Raw genomic sequence first — 20,059 nt, forward strand, 5'->3', positions numbered from 1 at the left:
CCCACAGCCAGGGCTCCCAGCGCACCACCCACAGCCAGGGCTCCCAGCGCACCACCCACAGCCAGGGCTCCCAGGGCACCACCCACAGCCAGGGCTCCCGGCGCACCACCCACAGCCAGGGCTCCCAGCGGACCACCCACAGCCAGGGCTCCCAGGGCATCACCCACAGCCAGGGCTCCCAGCGCACCACCCACAGCCAGGGCTCCCAGGGCATCACCCACAGCCAGGGCTCCCGGCGCACCACCCACAGCCAGGGCTCCCGGCGCACCACCCACAGCCAGGGCTCCCGGCGCACCACCCACAGCCAGGGCTCCCAGGGCACCACCCACAGCCAGGGCTCCCAGCGCACCACCCACAGCCAGGGCTCCCAGGGCACCACCCACAGCCAGGGCTCCCGGCGCACCACCCACAGCCAGGGCTCCCGGCGCACCACCCACAGCCAGGGCTCCCAGCGGACCACCCACAGCCAGGGCTCCCAGGGCATCACCCACAGCCAGGGCTCCCAGGGCATCACCCACAGCCAGGGCTCCCAGCGCACCACCCACAGCCAGGGCTCCCAGGGCATCACCCACAGCCAGGGCTCCCGGCGCACCACCCACAGCCAGGGCTCCCGGCGCACCACCCACAGCCAGGGCTCCCAGGGCACCACCCACAGCCAGGGCTCCCGGCGCACCACCCACAGCCAGGGCTCCAAGGGCACCACCCACAGCCAGGGCTCCCAGCGGACAACCCACAGCCAGGGCTCCCGGCGCACCACCCACAGCCAGGGCTCCCAGGGCATCACCCACAGCCAGGGCTCCCAGCGGACCACCCACAGCCAGGGCTCCCAGGGCATCACCCAGAGCCAGGGCTCCCAGCGCATCACCCACAGCCAGGGCTCCCAGCGGACAACCCACAGCCAGGGCTCCCGGCGCACCACCCACAGCCAGGGCTCCCAGGGCATCACCCACAGCCAGGGCTCCCAGCGGACCACCCACAGCCAGGGCTCCCGGCGCACCACCCACAGCCAGGGCTCCCAGCGCACCACCCACAGCCAGGACTCACAGGAACCCACCCACAGCCAGGGCTCCCAGCGGACCACCCACAGCCAGGGCTCCCAGCGCACCACCCACAGCCAGGACTCACAGGAACCCACCCACAGCCAGGGCTCCCAGGGCACCACCCACAGCCAGGGCTCCCAGCGCACCACCCAAAGCCAGCGCTCCCAGGGCACCACCCACAGCCAGGGCTCCCAGCGCACCACCCAGAGCCAGGGCTCCCAGCGCACCACCCACAGCCAGGGCTCCCACAGCACCACCCACATCTAGGGCTCCCAGGGCACCACACACATCCAGGGCTCCCAGAGCACCACCCACAGCCAGGGCTCCCGGCGCACCACCCACAGCCAGGGCTCCCGGTGCACCAGCCAGGGCTCCCAGGGCACCACCCACAGCCAGGGCTCCCAGCGCACCACCCACAGCCAGGGCTCCCGGCGCACCACCCACAGCCAGGGCTCCCGGCGCACCAGCCAGGGCTCCCAGGGCACCACCCACAGCCAGGGCTCCCGGCACACCAGCCAGGGCTCCCAGGGCACCACCCACAGCCAGGGCTCCCAGGGCACCACCCACAGCCAGGGCTCCAAGCGCACCACCCACAGCCAGGGCTCCCGGCGCACCAGCCAGGGCTCCCAGGGCACCACCCACAGCCAGCGCATCACCCAAAGCCAGGGCTCCCAGCGCATCACCCACAGCCAGGCTCCCAGGGCACCACCCACAGCCAGGGCTCCCAGGGCACCAGCCAGGGCTCCCAGGGCACCATCCACAGCCAGGGCTCCCAGCGCACCACCCACAGCCAGGGCTCCCAGCGCACCACCCAAAGCCAGGGCTCCCAGCGCACCACCCACAGCGAGGGCTCCCAGCGCACCAGCCAGGGCTCCCAGCGCACCAGCCAGGGCTCCCAGCGCACCACCCACAGCCAGGGCTCCCAGCGCATCACCCACAGCCAGGGCTCCCAGCGCATCACCCACAGCCAGGGCTCCCACCGCACCACCCTCAGCCAGGGCTCCCACCGCACCACCCACAGCCAGGGCTCCCACCGCACCACCCACAGCCAGGGCTCCCAGCGCACCTCCCACAGCCAGGGCTCCCAGCGCACCTCCCACAGCCAGGGCTCCCAGCGCATCACCCACAGCCAGGGCTCCCAGGGCATCACCCACAGCCAGGGCTCCCAGCCCACAGCCAGGGCTCCCGGCGCACCACCCACAGCCAGGGCTCCCGGCGCACCAGCCAGGGCTCCCAGGGCACCACCCACAGCCAGGGCTTCCGGCGCACCACCCACAGCCAGGGCTCCCGGCGCACCACCCACAGCCAGGGCTCCCGGCGCACCACCCACAGCCAGGGCTCCCGGCGCACCAGCCAGGGCTCCCAGGGCACCACCCACAGCCAGGGCTCCCGGCACACCAGCCAGGGCTCCCAGGGCACCACCCATAGCCAGGGCTCCCAGGGCACCACCCACAGCCAGGGCTCCAAGCGCTCCATCCACAGCCAGGGCTCCCAGCGCATCACCCACAGCCAGGGCTCCCAGCGCACCAGCCAGGGCTCCCAGGGCACCACCCAAAGCCAGGGCTCCCAGGGCACCACCCACAGCCAGTGCTCCCAGCGCATCACCTACAGCCAGGACTCCCAGCGCACCACCCACAGCCAGGGCTCCCAGCGCATCACCCACAGCCAGGGCTCCCAGCGCACCACCCACAGCCAGGGCTCCCAGCGCACCACCCACAGCCAGGGCTCCCAGCGCACCACCCACAGCCACGGCTCCCACCGCACCACCCACAGCCAGGGCTCTCAGCGCACCACCCACAGCCAGGGCTCCCAGCGCACCACCCACAGCCAGGGCTCCCAGGGCATCACCCACAGCCAGGGCTCCCGGCGCACCACCCACAGCCAGGGCTCCCGGCGCACCACCCACAGCCAGGGCTCCCAGGGCACCAACCACAGCCAGGGCTCCCAGGGCACCACCCACAGCCAGGGCTCCCAGGGCACCAGCCAGGGCTCCCAGGGCACCATCCACAGCCAGGGCTCCCAGCGCACCACCCACAGCCAGGGCTCCCAGCGCACCACCCAAAGCCAGGGCTCCCAGCGCACCAGCCAGGGCTCCCAGCGCACCACCCACAGCCAGGGCTCCCAGCGCACCAGCCAGGGCTCCCAGCGCACCACCCACAGCCAGGGCTCCCAGCGCATCACCCACAGCCAGGGCTCCCAGCGCATCACCCACAGCCAGGGCTCCCACTGCACCACCCTCAGCCAGGGCTCCCACCGCACCACCCACAGCCAGGGCTCCCACCGCACCACCCACAGCCAGGGCTCCCAGCGCACCTCCCACAGCCAGGGCTCCCAGCGCACCTCCCACAGCCAGGGCTCCCAGCGCATCACCCACAGCCAGGGCTCCCAGGGCATCACCCACAGCCAGGGCTCCCAGCGCACCACCCACAGCCAGGGCTCCCAGGGCACCACCCACATCCAGGGCTCCCAGGGCACCACCCACATCCAGGGCTCCCAGGGCACCACCCACAGCCAGGGCTCCCGGCGCACCACCCACAGCCAGGGCTCCCGGCGCACCAGCCAGGGCTCCCAGGGCACCACCACCCACAGCCAGGGCTCCCAGGGCACCACCCACAGCCAGGGCTCCCGGCGCACCACCCACAGCCAGGGCTCCCGGTGCACCACCCACAGCCAGGGCTCCCGGCGCACCACCCACAGCCAGGGCTCCCGGCGCACCACCCACAGCCAGGGCTCCCGGCGCACCACCCACAGCCAGGGCTCCCGGCGCACCACCCACAGCCAGGGCTCCCGGCGCACCAGCCAGGGCTCCCAGGGCACCACCCACAGCCAGGGCTCCCGGCACACCAGCCAGGGCTCCCAGGGCACCACCCATAGCCAGGGCTCCCAGGGCACCACCCACAGCCAGGGCTCCAAGCGCTCCATCCACAGCCAGGGCTCCCAGCGCATCACCCACAGCCAGGGCTCCCAGCGCACCAGCCAGGGCTCCCAGGGCACCACCCAAAGCCAGGGCTCCTAGGGCACCACCCACAGCCAGTGCTCCCAGCGCATCACCCACAGCCAGGACTCCCAGGAAACCACCCACAGCCAAGACTACCAGGAAACCACCCACAGCCCGGACTCCCAGGAAACCACCCAAAGCCAGGGCTCCCAGGGCACCACCCAAAGCCAGGGCTCCCAGCGCACCACCCACAGCCAGGGCTCCCAGCGCACCACCCACAGCCAGGGCTCCCAGCGCACCACCCACAGCCAGGGCTCCCAGCGCATCACCCACAGCCAGGGCTCCCAGCGCACCACCCACAGCCAGGGCTCCCAGCGCACCACCCACAGCCAGGGCTCCCAGCGCACCACCCACAGCCACGGCTCCCAGCGCACCACCCACAGCCAGGGCTCCCAGCGCACCACCCACAGCCAGGGCTCCCAGCGCACCACCCACAGCCAGGGCTCCCAGGGCATCACCCACAGCCAGGGCTCCCGGCGCACCACCCACAGCCAGGGCTCCCGGCGCACCACCCACAGCCAGGGCTCCCAGGGCACCAACCACAGCCAGGGCTCCCAGGGCACCACCCACAGCCAGGGCTCCCAGCGCACCACCCACAGCCAGGGCTCCCAGCGCACCACCCACAGCCAGGACTCCCAGGAAACCACCCACAGCCAAGACTACCAGGAAACCACCCACAGCCAGGACTCCCAGGAAACCACCCAAAGCCACGGCTCCCAGGGCACCACCCAAAGCCAGGGCTCCCAGCGCACCACCCACAGCCAGGGCTCCCAGGGCACCACCAGGAGCCAGGGCTCGCAGCGCACCACCCACAGCCAAGGCTCCCAGCGCACCACCCACAGCCAGGGCTCCCAGCGCACTACCCACAGCCAGGGCTCCCAGTGCACCACCCACAGCCAGGGCTCCCAGCGCCTGCCAGAGGGTGTCACCCACCAGGGCGTCCCAGGGCATCACCCACAGCCAGGACTCCCCGCGCACCACCCACAGCCAGGGCTCCCAGCGCACCACCCAGTACAGAGTGTTGAGGGCAGAGTGTTGAGGGCAGAGTGGTGAGGGCAGAGTGGTGAGGGCAGAGTGGTGAGGGCAGAGTGGTGAGGGCAGAGTGTTGAGGGCAGAGTGTTGAGGGCAGAGTGTTGAGGGCAGAGTGTTGAGGGCAGAGCGTTGAGGGCAGAGCGTTGAGGGCAGAGTGCAGAAGGCAGAGTGCAGAGTGTTGAGGGCAGAGTGCAGAGTGTTGAGGGCAGAGTGCAGAGTGTTGAGGGCAGAGTGCAGAGTGTTGAGGGCAGAGTGTTGAGGGCAGAGTGTTGATGGCAGAGTGTTGAGGGCAGATGGCAGAGTGTTGAGGGCAGAGTGCAGAGTGTTGAGGGCAGAGTGCAGAGTGTTGAGGGCAGAGTGCAGAGTGTTGAGGGCAGAGTGCAGAGTGTTGAGGGCAGAGTGTTGAGGGCAGAGTGCAGAGTGCAGAGTGTTGAGGGCAGAGTGTTGTGGGCAGAGTGTTGAGGGCAGAGTGCAGAGTGTTGAGGGCAGAGTGCAGAGTGTTGAGGGCAGAGTCCAGAGTGTTGAGGGCAGAGTGCAGAGTGTTGAGGGCAGAGTGCAGAGTGCTGAGGGCAGAGTGCAGAGTGTTGAGGGCAGAGTGTTGAGGGCAGAGTGTTGAGGGCAGAGTGTTGAGGGCAGAGTGTTGAGGGCAGAGTGTTGAGGGCAGAGTTCAGAGTGTTGAGGGCAGAGTGTTGAGGGCAGAGTGTGGAGGGCGACTGCAGAGTGACTGTTCCAGAGAGAGCAGCTGAACACGTGTCTTGGGAGCTTCATTGAGGCAGCCGGCCCTCTGTGAGGGGAGCAGCAAGGAGGGGATGCCTCAACCAATCAAGCACAACTACTCACAACCTACTGTACGATTACAACACAGGCCAAAGGGCAGAGCTAGGTCTTTTCGCATTACGTAGGGTGAGCAGTGTGTGAGTGTGTAGGGTGAGCAATATGTGAGCGTGCAGGGTGAGCAGTGTGTGAGTATGCAGGGTTAACAGTGTGTGAGCGTGCAGGTTGAACATTGTGTGAGCGTGTAAGGTGAGCAGTGTGTGAGTGTGCAGGGTGAGCAGTGTGTGAGTGCGCAGGGTGAGCAGGGTGAGAGCGTGTAGGGTGAGCAGTGTGTGTGTGCAGGGTGAACAGTGTGCAGGGTGAGCAGTGTGTGAGTGTGCAGGATGAGCAGTGTGTGAGTGCGCAGGGTGAGCAGGGTGAGAGCGTGTAGGGTGAGCAGTGTGTGTGTGCAGGGTGAACAGTGTGCAGGGTGAGCAGTGTGTGAGTGTGCAGGATGAGCAGTGTGTGAGTGCGCAGGGTGAGCAGGGTGAGAGCGTGTAGGGTGAGCAGTGTGTGTGTGCAGGGTGAACAGTGTGTGAGCGTGCAGGGTGAACAGTGTGTGAGTGTGCAGGGTGAACAGTGTGTGAGTGTGCAGGGTGAACAATTCCAATCCAAACCACATAATTCCATCACACACCACATGCATACACTCCATAACACATGGCTAAAAGACAGACATTGCCATTTACAATGCCATTAGCTCTAACTCAAAAAAATCCGAGACCTATTGCATTTCCAATGCTTGTTAAGATCTGCAGTCAGGCTCAGGTCCAGCTGTGATTCATCTTGATGGGGTGGCTTTTCCTTTTAGCTTTGTAATCATGTGATTTTATTGATTAAACTACTCCGTTCCTTGTATCGTGCTGGAATTTCTACTGATGTTTGTTCTGACTTTTTTACTTTTATGGTTTTACTGTAAAATAAACAAATAAAGTTTATTGATTGATGAATTGAACATCTACTGTTTTGGATAGCTACACATTTTAGGCCGTACCTAGCAGACAGTGCAGGTTGTTTGGTTGCAAAAGACTTACTGTCAGCTTACCAAGATTTTACAGTGGGCTGGAAGCTCACCCATTGCTTAAAAGTGGTTGGCTTTGTCGTCCCTCTGATTTCCTTGTTTTTGAATCAATGGCTTCACTTGTCCATCTTGTAATTGCCATGCCCTGATGAAGAGCCTTACTAGATCTCTTCCACTGTTCATTTTTAGCAAAGTACTTATTTTCTTGTTCCTTAAGCATGCCATGGGAGAGCACGTGTTTTCTTGTTCCTTAAGCATGCCATGGGAGAGCAGGTGTTTTCCTTTCCCTTAAGCATGCCATGACAGGACGCACGTTTTCTTTTCCCTTAAGCATGCCATGAGAGAGCAGGTGTTTTCTTGTCCCTTAAGCATGCCATGACAGGACGCATGTTTTTTTTCCCCTTAAGCATGCCATGAGAGAGCAGGTGTTTTCCTTTCCCTTAAGCATGCTATGACAGGACGCACGTTTTCTTTTCCCTTAAGCATGCCATGAGAGAGCAGGTGTTTTCTTTTGCCTTAAGCATGCCATGAGAGAGCAGGTGTTTTCTTTTGCCTTAAGCATGCCATGAGAGAGCAGGTGTTTTCTTTTCCCTTAAGCATGCCATGACAGGACACATGTTTTTTTTTCCTTAAGCATGTCATGATAGAGCAGGTGTTTTCTTTTCCGTTAAGCATGCCACGAGAGAGCACGTTTTCTTTTCCCTTAAGCATGCCATGAGAGAGCAGGTGTTTTCTTTTGCCTTAAGCATGCCATGAGAGAGCAGGTGTTTTCTTTTGCCTTAAGCATGCCATGAGAGAGCAGGTGTTTTCTTTTCCCTTAAGCATGCCATGACAGGACACATGTTTTTTTTTCCTTAAGCATGTCATGATAGAGCAGGTGTTTTCTTTTCCGTTAAGCATGCCACGAGAGAGCACGTTTTCTTTTCCCTTAAGCATGCCATGAGAGAGCAGGTGTTTTCTTGTCCCTTAAGCATGCCATGACAGGACGCATGTTTTTTTTCCCCTTAAGCATGCCATGAGAGAGCAGGTGTTTTCCTTTCCCTTAAGCATGCTATGACAGGACGCACGTTTTCTTTTCCCTTAAGCATGCCATGAGAGAGCAGGTGTTTTCTTTTGCCTTAAGCATGCCATGAGAGAGCAGGTGTTTTCTTTTGCCTTAAGCATGCCATGAGAGAGCAGGTGTTTTCTTTTCCCTTAAGCATGCCATGACAGGACACATGTTTTTTTTTCCTTAAGCATGTCATGATAGAGCAGGTGTTTTCTTTTCCGTTAAGCATGCCACGAGAGAGCACGTTTTCTTTTCCCTTAAGCATGCCATGAGAGAGCAGGTGTTTTCTTTTCCCTTAAGCATGCCATGACAGGACACATGTTTTTTTTTCCTTAAGCATGTCATGAGAGAGCAGGTGTTTTCCTTTCCGTTAAGCATGCCACAAGAGAGCACGTTTTCTTTTCCCTTAAGCATGCCATGAGAGAGCAGGTGTTTTCTTTTCCCTTAAGCATGCCATGACAGGACACATGTTTTTTTTCCTTAAGCATGTCATGAGAGAGCAGGTGTTTTCCTTTCCGTTAAGCATGCCACAAGAGAGCACGTTTTCTTTTCCCTTAAGCATGCCATGAGAGAGCAGGTGTTTTCTTTTCCCTTAAGCATGCCATGACAGGACACATGTTTTTTTTTCCTTAAGCATGTCATGAGAGAGCAGGTGTTTTCTTTTCCGTTAAGCATGCCACGAGAGAGCACGTTTTCTTTTCCTTTAAGCATGCCATGAGAGAGCAGGTGTTTTCTTTTCCCTTAAGCATGCCATGACAGGACACATGTTTTTTTTCCTTAAGCATGTCATGAGAGAGCAGGTGTTTTCCTTTCCGTTAAGCATGCCACGAGAGAGCACGTTTTCTTTTCCCTTAAGCATGCCATGAGAGAGCAGGTGTTTTCTTTTCCCCTAAGCATGCCATGACAGGACACATGTTTTTTTCCTTAAGCATGTCATAAGAGAGCAGGTGTTTTCTTTTCCGTTAAGCATGCCACGAGAGAGCACGTTTTCTTTTCCCTTAAGCATGTCATGAGAGAGCAGGTGTTTTCTTTTCCCTTAAGCATGCCATGACAGGACACGTTTTTTTTTCCTTAAGCATGTCATGAGAGAGCAGGTGTTTTCTTTTCCGTTAAGCATGCCATGACAGAGCACGTTTTCTTTTCCCTTAAGCATGCCATGAGAGAGCAGGTGTTTTCTTTTTCCTCAAGCATGCCATGAGAGAGCACGTGTTTTCTTTTCCCTCAAACATGCCATGAGAGAGCACATGCTTTCTTTTCCCTTAAGCATGCCATTAGAGAGAATGTTTTTTGTTTTGCCTTAAGCATGCCATGAGAGAGCACGTGTTTTCTTTTGCCTTAAGCATGTCATGAGAGAGCAGGTGTTTTCTTTTCCCTTAAGCATGCCATGACAGGACACATGTTTTTTTTTCCTTAAGCATGTCATGAGAGAGCAGGTGTTTTCTTTTCCGTTAAGCATGCCACGACAGAGCACGTTTTCTTTTTCCTCGAGCATGCCATGAGAGAGCACGTGTTTTCTTTTCCCTCAAACATGCCATGAGAGAGCACATGCTTTCTTTTCCCTTAAGCATGCCATTAGAGAGAATGTTTTCTTTTGCCTTAAGCATGCCATGAGAGCACGTGTTTTCTTTTGTCTTAAGCATGCCATGAGAGAGCACGTGTTTTCTTTTGCCTTAAGCATGCCATGAGATAGCACGTGTTTTCTTTTGCCTTAAGCATGCCATGAGAGAGCACGTGTTTTCTTTTGCCTTAAGCATGCCATGAGAGAGCACGTGTTTTCTTTTGCCTTAAGCATGCCATGAGAGAGCACGTGTTTTCTTTTGCCTTAAGCATGCCATGAGAGAGCACGTGCTTTCCGGGTCGGTATCTCATGCCCTTCTCTCCTTGCCAAGCTCAGAATTGCCCTCTTGTCCGCCTGCTCCTACCCCCAGGCTCAGTGGTGCTTCATCTTGTGTTTCATCCCTCATAACCCCCCACTCGTTCTTCAGTTGCCTACTCTAAGCACTATGTATTTTTTTAAACTAACTTTTTTGGGAGGACAAGGAAACAAATAGGCGTCGGCCTTTCGCTCTACTTCATGTTAATATTTTTCTTTGCCAGTTCATCAGCTAATAAAATAAATTTAAAAAAATGTTGGCTGCGATACAAGCATGCTTCATGGTGCATACACACCTATTAAATGACACAGCAATGCCACTGCTCTTTTTTTAGCATTTTATTTAAGCTGTAAAATGTTTTGCTAATGCTGTACAGCATGAAAAGAAGGCATTGGTAGAGCCAAGATGTCTCAAAGATGTCTTTGGTTGCTGAAAGACCAGCATGGCCGCTTGATTTCGAATCAGCTGCAGCCTATGGGTTTGATTAGCAGGGAGCCCTAAATAGATGGCATTGGCATAATCCAACCTGGACATGATCAGAGCAAGCATAATGACCATGCGTGCTTCCTTGGTAAAGAATTTCCTGATTTTCTTAAAGGTCCTCAGATGGTAGACGCAAGAGGAGGTAACCAGGTTGATCTGTTCATGCATGGATAGCTTGGCATCCACTCATTCTGTCTTTCATCTGCTCTTCCCCAACTCTTGAGTGTGAGGAAGTCTCCAGAGAAGGCAACAAGAACTACCGTCTGACTCGAGGATCAGATTCATTGGAGTGTTCACTACGGTGTCTTTAGTAGTGCACCAGGACATACAGAATCAACTTCTCTGTGTGTGCTGATGAAGCTGGAGCTTAAGAGTGGAAAGACAGACCAAGGCAGAAGACTTCCTGAACACACATGTTGAAGAATGAACACTCTGTGCCTCAGCACTTTCCGGTTCAAAGTTAGCTTTTACATTGACCGCCCAGCTCCCTTCTGATGGAATATGTTGTTTCATGTACGCTAAGGACACTTGGTGTATCTTCAGCTCACTGGATGAGGAGTCACAATAATCACTAACAACCTCTCTACTGCCAGGTGCAGATGAGCCTAAGAGACTTTTGGCTCAACAACACTGCGTGTTATGTTGGTTTCGTACTCGAGTCTAAACTGTCGCTTCAGACTGGTGCCGTCACAGCCCATCCTATTGGTCTCCTAAATGAAGAGCGGCAATGCCTTCATTCACATCTTCAAGGCTTGACGTTGCAATGGTGTACTCGCGAGTCTTCCTGCAACCTCCATGCGTGCAGTGGCCAGGCCAGTGTTCAAACGAATGACGTCTGACCACGCGTCCTCCTAGCTGTGCTCTTTTCACTGGCTTTCTGTGACCTGCTCAGAAACTAATGACGTCAGACCATGGGTCCTCCTAGCTGTGCTCTTTTCACTGGCTTTCCTGTGACCTGCTCAGAAACGAATGATGTCGGACTGAGGAAAATTTAATTTTGCCTTGTCATGTGTCCCTACGTGTTCCCCATTATATGTTATATGTGCATGATCGATATGCATATGTTCCCCCCTTGCCCGAATAAAGACGCAATTATAGTTGTGTCCAACGTTAGTATGCCAGTTTCCAGTTCTCGTGAAAACAACGAGTATTAGGCCTATGTTGCCAACGTTTTACATTGTGCACGTTATTTCATCGAGTTGTCTCCGTCTCTAGGCCTCATAAGGGCCCGGCCACCAGATTCAAGCTCCAGTCTCCTGAACCCACTCCGAGGAGCAATGCAGCCCCTCCCGCATCCCTGACCCTTCGCTTACTTTCTGCCAAGCAGCGCGGTGCCCGGCCTGGCCTGCCTGCCTGTCTGCCAAGAATATGTTATGCCTCTAGTTATCAGTTCAGTTCCCCGGCTTCACATTCCTAAGCTAACGAACCGCATAAACATCTTCAGCTATAGTCTAGTCTTCCTGTCTCCATGCAAGAGAATTACTGAATTAGTATCCATAGAAGATTCATAGCACACGCAATACATGTAGAATATATGCATGCACCAGCCTTAGTGTCAAGTAGCCTTTGCCCTGATAACTTCTAGATTCTATCAACATGTACTCCAAACACCAGATACCAGATATGCTATAGGCACATGTCGTCCTGACATCCCAGACTTTAGTCTCCTCTTCTAGTGCAGAAGTCAGAGCCCCCAGTTCTCCCTAGTTACACGTCATGGCCCGTTTGCGCGCACCAGTAGGTTAAAGGTTCCAGCTGCCCAGGTAGCCCCCTCCATGTATCCACCCATTTATGACACTTCTGTGACGTTTTTCATCACATGTCTACGTGCACGCCCTGTGCACGCCTTCTTTGTACGCCCATGTGTTCTTATCTTACGTTTGTCACTTGTTACGCCTACTGTATTCAATGCAATTGTAATGTTTTCCTATATATACTATGTAATGTTGATGAGACGTTGCAGCTGCCATTCCATTCCATTGCATGCCACTTTATGGTCTTTAGGCTCGAGCCATCCGATTAAAGCCATTCTGACTCAGATATCACGGATCCTGCCTCTTATTTATTGAGCTATCTGTTTTGATTAATGTATAGAAAAATAATACCGGTAATTAATTATTTATTTACCACATAAATGGCGCCCGAACAGGGACGAGCCCCTTCCCCACGCGCCGGCGATGTAACGCAGGCCCCCTGACCCTTCTACAGCCGTGACGGACCTCTACTGCGCACCTGCAGATATTTCTGCTCAAGTCTCCCTCAGGCCCACGGAGGAGACGGAGACTGCGGTCCGGCATCCAGACGAGGCGGTGAGGAAGGCGGGTCATTCCGACCAGAGCCCAAGCCGAGAGAGCAAGGTCCGAGGTATCTGGAGGCCCACCTGTAACCGAAGCCCGAGGCGCATGCGTAGTGCGTAGCAGTAACCAGACGTCGTAGCAGTCCAGTCCAGTCCGAGGCCTTCAGTTTGCTTCCCGGTGAGTACCGTTGCTGGGGGTATCTAGACGGGTGTTCATTAATTTGTTCCCGGTCCGACGGGTTTGGGTACACAGATCCGGTCCGACGTGTTCACCTAGGTGGATACGGTATGACGTGTCTCTTTAGGAGACCGGTATGTTCTGTACTGTTTTAGCAGTGCATCCAGTAATTCTAGTAAGTCCGTTCTCGAGAAATTCAAGTCTTGTGTTTTCAATGTATCAGGTAGTATTCTGTTCGAACTGTTATTAATGTGTTCTTGATGTCGTGGTATGAATGATTGTTTTGCTACTCATTCTTGTTCATTGTGTATTGTGTATTTTGTTCAAGTTCAAGTACGGTTCAGATATGCCGCTGTTTTCGAAATTACGTCAGATAAAAACCAGAAAAGGGTTACTCGAAGAATCAGTTCCTGTCCCTCCCAGGGACAGTCCTGGACATTTTATGTATCACAAGCATGGCTTAGATGCCATATTGTATCTAGATTTATGGGTTGATTATACAAAGCATCTTGAAGAGAAATATAGATGGCCTGTTTCAGGAACATGGGATGCCGAGTGCATCATGCGAGTAGAAGAAGCATTATGGAAAAAGAAAGCCAGACAGTCCCAGAAAGATGCCATAAAGTTATGGCGTAAAGAATCTCATAAAAGAACCGAGAAAGAATTCAGAAAAGCAGAATTAAGTAGAGAATCCTCCGAAAAAGCCCTAGAAAGGGAATTACTAGAAGAAGGTAAACGAGTTAGAGCAGAACAGTCAGACAGACAGAGAAATGCCCTTATTAAAGGTATGTATCCTCTTCTCGCCGAGGGTTTGCCGAAGGCGACCCCGGAAGCACTCCATAATTTACCGCCACCCTTGGTTCCGACTAAGCTGCGTCATAAACCGACTGCAGCTGAAATTTTTCTTTCTTCCTATTTGGATGCCACTGTCCCAGAATATGCTAATACAGATCCTACCCCGCCAGTCCAAGTTCAAGTCCAGCCCCCTGTTAATAATGTAATTCCTGTGCCTCCAGTCGTTGGTCCTGTCCATGCGCCAGTCCCCCAGGATCAACCCACATTACGTATCCCTACTGTACCAGTCACGTTACCAGCAGCCGCACATTCAGTATTAATTGACAATTCCAGTTCAGGAGGGGCAGGGGGAGGTGCTCCTACCACCCCGCCTCAAACAAAGCGCCTGACGCTGAGAGATGCAGCATTACAGCGTACACCAAAAGTGGCTACGTTTGACGCCCTCAAGAAGTTTCTTACTGATTGTAGATATGATCCAGTGCCAGGCGAAGATCACATGATATTATACTCCGTACGTTTACGGCGAGTTGCAAACTTCTTGATCACCATATCAGATATGAAAGAACATTTAGACAGAATATATCATTTTATCCGAACAGGGGAGAATACAGAAAGTATTCACGAAGCTATGGCACACAGGAAAGTCGAGACTCAAGGCATGATTTTGCAATTTCTGATAAATTGTTTAATAAGAGAACAGGATCGTCCTGATAAAAGTCCAGAAGAGATGAAAGTCCTGACAAAATGGAGTGACAATATAGCAGACGGAAAACACAAGACACAAAATAGTATAGAAACCATGTACAGAAAGATCCGGAAAGAAATTATAGGTATACACGAGAGAGAAAAAGCAAGAATAGTAGCAGACAAAGAGAATGATTCTTCAGACGAAGATGTAGACACCGAAAATCCCAGCAGAATAGCGTATGTAGGTAGAACGAGACCGTCTGATAGACACACACGCCTAGATTACAAGAAAGTTTTTCCTCCTCCCGTACCAGAACAGTGTTCTCTTGAACAAGTATTCCAGGCTACCGATAAAGTTCTAAAACTACGAATAGGTTACCATGAACTTAGTACCATGCATGAACAAGAACTAGCCCGATCAGCAGTCCGATGGGTTAGTGATTCTGCCACGTTTCCAGACGAAGTAGTGGCCCAAATGTTTCTGAAACTGCCCCCAGCCGAGCAGCGACTGGTGGGTTTGTACATGATCCAGCACCTCATTACACTGTACGGGAGTCAGCATTCTGATCTAGGTCCCTTATATACTGTATTAAACGAGTTACTCCTAAACAGATGGAAAGGTCTAGGTACCGATCTAATTAGTGTCATTTTAGAACAGCGCCACAAATACAGAACGTTCCTGACTCCGCATTTTGTTCCTGTTTCACCTCCGTTCTACATAGATAGACAGAATCCATTACGAGAAGTGCATCCAGTTAAGGGAGAGGGGGGTAATCTCGAACGAGTATTTGTTTACACCCCTATCACGAAAATAGAACTTCTAGAAATGAAAAAGTTAATACCCTGTCACGATAAAGATCCAGCAGGGTTCCATCGTGAATTAAAGGACATGCTCCGTATGGGAGAATACACGTATCCTGATATCATAAAAATGTTAAAGGTCCTGTTGCCTGCGGGCATATATGAAAAACGTAAAGAAAAAGAATGGGAGGTGGGAGAGAAAAAGATAGATTGGACCGCGTTAGAGACCGAAGATAATGCACGAGTCCCAGGTACTGGTCTTGGGGATAAAGCCAAAGAATTGCCCGAACTGTTAATACAAGTCTTGCCAAGATTACTAGCCACGAAAAAGGAAGATTGGGATGCCATCTCAGACTGTAAACAGAAACAAGACGAAGACACTAGTGATTTTTATTCCAGATTTGAGAAATGTTTCATTATTAATAGCGGTCTAAAAACAAGTAGTGAGTCGTATCCACATCTTTTTGTTACCAAACTAGTTGAGAATTCTTTACCGCAAGTTAAAAATAGAGTATTGAAAGTCGAGAGTACTTGGCAAGCTAATACCCCATCTCAAATGCTCCAGATGCTACAATATCACCAGAACAGAATCAGGGAAGAGCAAGAACACGAAAGAAGACGTATGAAAGACACGAAAATGAAAGTACTAGTTGCACAGTCTGTTCAACCAGATAGTCAGAAGAGGGGTCCGAATCAGACTAGTCATTCTGCAGCTCCTGTTAAAGGGACCTGCAATTACTGTAAACAGCCAGGTCATTATATAAACGAATGTGCAGTTCTGAAACACAACATAGCTACAGGTAAGACAAAAGAGAGACCACGTCCTCCTAGACAAGAACATGTTCCGCAGAATTCCCAGCCCCCGCAGAACGCACAACAGACAGTAGCAGTACCGCAGCCTATAGCTGCCACACAACACGTTACACAACAGATGTACCATTATGCACAGTCAGATTATCCAGAATATCAGCAGTATTCATGAAACAGCCTAGAGAGGGAGGTTGGCTTGCCTCTCATCGAGGTTCCTGTAGATCAAGAGGGTCCCTATGTACACAGTCAAGTATTAGGGAAAGACAGAAAGTTTCTGATTGATACAGGGGCAAGTAGGACTACCATCAGTCATGACGAGGTTCCAGGGGCTCCACTCTCAGGCTCAAGAAACGTTTCCCTGGGATTTTCAGGAAAGCCTATTGTTAATGAAATATCGAAACCAGTTTCCCTAGAAGTTGGTCCATTGTCCCGAACTACAGACTTGTTACTCACGAAATCCTGTCCTGAAAATTTACTAGGTATTAAAACATTGAAAGAGTTAGGTGCGGTAATATGTTGCTCCCCAGAAGGAGTGAGATTGTTTTTACGTGATTTTAAAGGTCATTATGTGTTACGAGATTTTGATCCAAGATTACTGAATGTACCACAGCATTTATGGGCGCAAGGTCCAACTGATGTAGGTTGTATGCACATTACACCCTATCGTGTCACTCTGAAACAAGGTGTTGTTTTACCACGAATCCGACAGTACAAATTGCCACCTGAGGCTGTAGCAGCCTTATCGAAAATTATTGACGAGCTTATTGCTCAAGGAGTGGTTGTAGAAACTGACTCCAATGTATGTAATTCTCCTATCATTCCGATTCTTGAACGTACTGATCCAAATGCACCTCCAGTATATCGATTAGTGATTGACCTTCGAGAACTTAATAAATGTATCATACCCCAGTACCCTGTGGTTCCAGACATCTCTTCCCTACTGACTGCCATTGATTCCGAAGCTACGTTCTTTACTGTTATTGATCTCAAGAACGCATTCTTTAGTGTCCCCATTCATCCAGACAGCCAGTTTCTTTTCGGTTTCTGTTTAAATGGAAGAAGCTATAAATTCACACGAGCTCCTCAAGGTTTCACAGAAAGTCCTAGTATTTACAGTCAAGCACTTAAAAGACAACTAGACAGTATTCACATGCCAACCGACACTGCCCTGCTCCAGTATGTCGATGATCTATTAATAACAGCCCGTACAGAACGTGACTGCGAACGTGCGTCACTTACGGTCCTGTATTTTCTGGCCGGGATGGGGCACAAGGTGTCCCCTTCGAAGCTACAATTCTGTGTCCAGCAAGTGGTATACCTTGGACACTTACTGTCCAAGAGGGGTAGACAGTTGACACCTGACCGCATCCAGTTAATAGCACATCTTCCACAGCCCAAGACACAAAAGGAGGTACGAGCTTTTATCAGCCTCACTTCTTATTGCAGACAATGGATTCCTCAATATGCATATCTAGCTAAACCACTGATACAGTTAACGACACAGGAGGCAGCGACATCGACTGTCCTCCCTTGGACCCAGGAACATACACTTGTTTTTAACGAGTTAAAGAAAGCTTTATGTAATGCACCTGTGTTAGCGACACCGAACTACAGTAAGCCTTTTATACTTTTTGTTACTGAACGCGATGGTACCGCATTATCTGTTCTCACACAAGATCAAGCAGGACAACACAAGCCTTGTGCTTATTTTTCTAGCACATTAGATCCAGTAGCCCAGGCTCTGCCTGCGTGCCTCAAGTCAGTTGCAGCCACAGCTCTAGCTATCAGACAAAGTGATTCCATAGTGTTAGGACACTCCCTGACAGTACAAGTTCCACACTCCGTGGAAGTTCTTTTAAACCGAACACAGACTCAGCACTTGACAATTGCACGATTGACAGGTTATGAACTGACACTGTTTCAGCCACACATAGAAATCAGACGCTGCAACATTTTAAATCCGGCTACACTGTTACCCTCGACTGTTCCAAACCCTGCCACACATGACTGTGTGGAAGTTATTAACATCATGACAAAGCCAAGACAAGACTTGACAGACATTGCATTACCTGATCCCGACCTGACACTTTACGTGGATGGTTCATGTATGAGAACAAGTACAGGAGAACTAGTAGCTGCGTATGCAGTGACTACTGAAACTGAAGTCATAGAAACACACCGTATTGACACCCTGTCTGCTCAAGCAGCAGAGCTCATCGCTCTGACCCAAGCCTGCATACGAGCCAAGAACCTGAAAGTAAACATATACACAGATTCACGTTATGCATTCGGAGTCGTACACGACTTTGGAGTACTCTGGCAAGAAAGAGGTTTCATGACCTCTCATGGAGCCAAGATTCAGCATGGCCCCCTCATTCAAGCTCTGTTAGAAGCAATACATTTACCGAAAGCCATTGCCATTATGAAGTGCAAAGCACATACGAAAGCTACTGACACCATTTCTCAAGGTAACGATCTAGCAGATCGAACAGCCAAGCTTACAGCTCAGACTCCAGACATTCCAGTTAACAGGACAAAGACAGATATTCTAGAACAGACTACTTGTATGACAGTTAAGGACCCTACACGAGATGTACTAGACATACAGTCACATGCTACTCCCGATGAAATCAAGAAATGGTCTGAACAAGGAGGGGTCCAGACAGATCAGGGATGGTTGACGAAGGGAAAAGCCACATGGTTTCTCCCCGACTCTATGGTTCAAGTTATTGTTAATACCGCACATAGTCCAGCACATTTAGGAGAGAAAGCCATGTTAGACAGCATTCAGAATATTTGGTTTAACAAGCATTTACGAGCAGCAGCCAAACAGAAAGTACGTACCTGTATGATATGTTGTCAGTTCAATCCAGGTAAAGGTGTTCCGGTGGAACAAGGTGGATTCCATCCTCCTGACCACCCTTTTGAAGTCCTCCAGATGGATTATATTCAGATGGATCGATGCCGAGGTTTCAAGTATGTCCTCGTAGTAGTTTGCGCTTTGTCCAGATGGACAGAAGCATATCCAGTCCCAGATTACACTGCCGCGACCACTGCCAGGCAGTTGGTTTGTGAGTTTTTTCCCCGCTATGGTTTACCTAGGGTCGTGTATTCAGATAACGGCCAGCCATTCTCATCCGAACTCATGAAACAAGTATCTCTTCTGTTAGGGTACCAGTGGAAGTTCCATTGTGTACGACACCCCGAGGCAGCTGGCCTCGTCGAGAGACATAATCAGACTCTGAAAATCCGCATTGCCAAGGTTTGTGCAGAGAAAGGCGTAGATTGGATGGTAGCACTGCCAGTCGCTCTTTTTTACATGAGAATGGTCGCTCACTCCCGTTCAGGTCTGTCCCCTTTCGAGGTTGTTTTTGGTCGTCCCCCGAACATGTGGGGTACACCAATGCCCCGTAAAATTACAGATGTTGACAGTAATATGCTGACAGATTACCTGGCTTCCTTGATGTCTGCACTACTCTCTTGTCGTTCACAGGTCGCTGCTGCCTTTCCAGACAACACGCAAGTGAAACCGCACGAGGTAATTCCTGGCGACCTAGTGTTGATCCGGAATTTTGATCGGTCAAGTCCGCTGGAGCCCCGCTGGAAAGAACCGAAGCTCGTTTTGATGACCACAAGGACAGCGATCAAAGTGGAGGGCCGCAAGGGCTGGATCCACTCCAGTCACGTTAAACGTTTTCATGGACTCCGTCCAAAGACTTTTTTCAAAGACTGCCCCGTTCTCAAGGACTGCCCAGATACTGACTCTAAACTCCCCCTGTTAGAGAAAACTCCGCAGCAGGAGTATAAACTAAAACTGAGGTCTAGCAAGTCAGACAGTTTAATTGTTTAAGTCCCTCTCGGGTGAAGCGGTTAGACAGGTTCCTGACATGTATGAGATAGACCCCCATAGTGAGAGAGTTAGTCGAAACTCCAAGAAAATACGTTATTGTAAGAATTTGCGCAGTCGATGTGTAATTACTTTACTGTTTGTTATTTCTGAGTCTTACGGTTACAAGCATAAGTTATGTTTTACATGTATATTTTCCTCCTATTGATTCGCATGTACATTTGTCTTCTAATGATACAGTAGAGCACACTTTTAGTGAACTACCTCCTCACGAGTTATCCTACAGACTTGCCATGCGCAACAATACTTTTATCCGAATGTTACACTATTCACACC

General features: G+C 52.5%; 1 protein-coding gene across 1 annotated transcript in view; it reads right to left on the bottom strand.

Annotated features, from left to right (window-relative positions):
* GBA2 (glucosylceramidase beta 2) overlaps positions 1-20,059 on the bottom strand; it is a 247,491-nt gene that overhangs the window by 162,473 nt on the left and 64,959 nt on the right. The gene's annotated exons all lie outside the window — the stretch shown is intronic.

Source organism: Lissotriton helveticus, chromosome 2_1, assembly GCF_964261635.1.
Source record: "Lissotriton helveticus chromosome 2_1, aLisHel1.1, whole genome shotgun sequence".
In the NCBI taxonomy this organism is placed as follows: domain Eukaryota; kingdom Metazoa; phylum Chordata; class Amphibia; order Caudata; family Salamandridae; genus Lissotriton; species Lissotriton helveticus.